Here is a 2,468-nt window from a genome sequence, read left to right as displayed (position 1 = left end):
CTACTACCTAATATAAGAATGCAGCAATACTGGCTTCAGAATAAAAGTTATTCCTCTGAGAACCCCTTATAACGTACCATGAAAGCAGCAGCACAGTTTATGCATGTGATTTCATAATGCTGAAAATTCCCATCAGCTCGATTCCAGAGAATTTCAATGGAAGAGTTTGTAACTTTGCCCTCATGGATATTTGATGGTGCTTCCAGACCTACCCAAAATACACGAAACACTTAAATTCCTCCTGCATGTTTTCTAACCATTTTTTTTATTATTATTATTTACCCCTTTAAAGGGAATAAAAAGCACAGTGCAAAAAAGGACAATAGTTTAATAATGAATTATCTATCCTAATTAAAAATAGCTGTTTACACATGACAGCTTATAAAATATGATAATCTATTGCAATACTCAGAATCACTGTAAATACCATTACATGTAGCTAACTTTGATGTTGCAGTAAAAACTACATAACAGCAAATTCACAGGAGTAAATGTACAATATTCAACGGAGGAAAAAAGAATTAAAGCTTTCTGAAACTATTAGCATAAGCTGAAAAGACAACAGAGAGAGAAATATGAAGTATACACAAAGAAGAATCCCTTTGTATCAAATATTGGATGAAGTTAAAAACAAATTTTATCTGATGAGTTTTAGTGTTTAGTTTTCCCAGTTTAAAGATCTCATCTAGCATAAAGGAAAACAATTATTTTAGAAAACCTGAAAAATGTCAGCTTTAGACAATCATCTCATATATTGGTATTTCTGCTGATTGATATAATGACATTGATATAGATGATCAAGTATAAATTATTTTTAAAGAAAAGAACTGTCAAATAGAATGCTGCCCACAATGATTCATAATATAAGAGAGACAGAGAATACAGATACAAAAAGTTACAAAAATTACAAGCAGAAGTAAAATAAACATATACTGAGCTGATTATGAACATGTTAAAATGCTATTGGAATAATGTGATTTGTGACATCAATTTGAGATTATTTTGTGGAAAAAATTGAGTTTAAACAGTAAGGGAAGGATTACAATTTGGGGGAAGAAGACTCGTAGTGGTATAATTACATATGTGAAGATTTATAATCAGGAAGAGCAAATCATTAAGAATCTGGACATTTATTTATATTTATACTCAGAAATATGTTTTTAGGACACCACATGATTTTTATATGACATTTATTATTCTTTGCCATTTATTTCTACATCAAGTAGATGGATATCTTAGAAAATTTCAAGTATCCCAAAATTTCAAAATTAATATCTGTAGAATTTTTGAGTGACTTAAAGATAAATCAAAATCAACATGAATCTGGAAACGTAAGTATTGGTATGAACAAATATTAAACATATTAATTTAAAATATTCAAAGAGGTAAAGAAAATACAAGCTAGTTCTTTCCAGACAAATGGCAGCATGGGATAAGCAAACACACACTTAGATTATATGCTTTGAGAGACACTATCAGGGCCCCTACACTCAAACAATGTGATCTAGATTTCATAATCTGCCTAAATATTACTCACATTCCTCACTCGGATTAAGTCGTTGAAAATTCTGATTAATATGCAAGTATTTTTTTTCTGTTAATACGTAAGAAAAAAAATCATGACTTACTAATTTTAAACAAGGTTAGCTCTATCTGCATACTTGGGCAATTAAAGATCAGGCTCAGTAATGAGGTTTTTGCAAATGTTTTAAAGCATCTTTGAAAACAACTGTGTTAAAGTGAATGTAGACTACTAATTTGAAATGACACACAAAATCAAAATCAAGAAGCAACTTAGGTGCTCTCTTCAGCAGCACATATACTAATATTGGAACGACACAGAGAAGATTACCATGGCCCCTGCACAAGGATAACATGCAAATTCGTGAAGCGTTCCATATTTTTAAGAAAATGGTACTAGGAACATACATGTCAATAATTACCTTAAATGTAAGTGGATTAAATGCTCCAACCAAAAGACACAGACTGGCTGAATGGATACAAAAACAAGACCCATATATATGCTGTCTATAAGGGACCCACTTCAGACCTAGGGACACACACAGACTGAAAGTGAGGGGATGGAAAAAGATATTCCATGCAAATGGAAATCAAAAGAAAGCTAGAGTAGCCATTCTCATATCAGACAAATAGACTTTAAAACAAAGACTACTACAAGAGACAAAGAAGGACACTATATAATGATCAAGGGATCAATCCAAGAAGATGTAACAATTGTAAATATTTCTGCACCCAACATAGGAGCACTTCAATACATAAGACAAATACTAGCAGCCATAAAAGGGGAAATCAACAGTAACACAATCATAGTAGGGGATGTTAACACCCCACTTTCACCAATGGACAGATCATCTAAAATGAAAATAAATAAGGAAACACAAGCTTTAAATGAGACATTAAACAAGATGGACTTAATTGATATTTATAGAACATTCCATCCAAAACCA

The 2,468-nt window shown here is 31.6% G+C and overlaps 1 non-coding gene across 1 annotated transcript; it reads left to right on the top strand.

Moving 5' to 3' along the window:
• Nucleotides 1-1,798: 1,798 nt before the first annotated feature.
• Nucleotides 1,799-1,905, top strand: LOC132434681 (U6 spliceosomal RNA). The gene has a single exon (XR_009521396.1). It is a non-coding gene; the product is annotated as a U6 spliceosomal RNA (small nuclear RNA).
• Nucleotides 1,906-2,468: the final 563 nt, after the last annotated feature.

The sequence above is a fragment of the Delphinus delphis genome, chromosome 11, assembly GCF_949987515.2.
Source record: "Delphinus delphis chromosome 11, mDelDel1.2, whole genome shotgun sequence".
Classification (NCBI taxonomy): domain Eukaryota; kingdom Metazoa; phylum Chordata; class Mammalia; order Artiodactyla; family Delphinidae; genus Delphinus; species Delphinus delphis.
The sequence above is the reverse complement of the archived record's forward strand: the minus strand, read 5'-3'. Positions and strand labels throughout refer to the sequence as shown.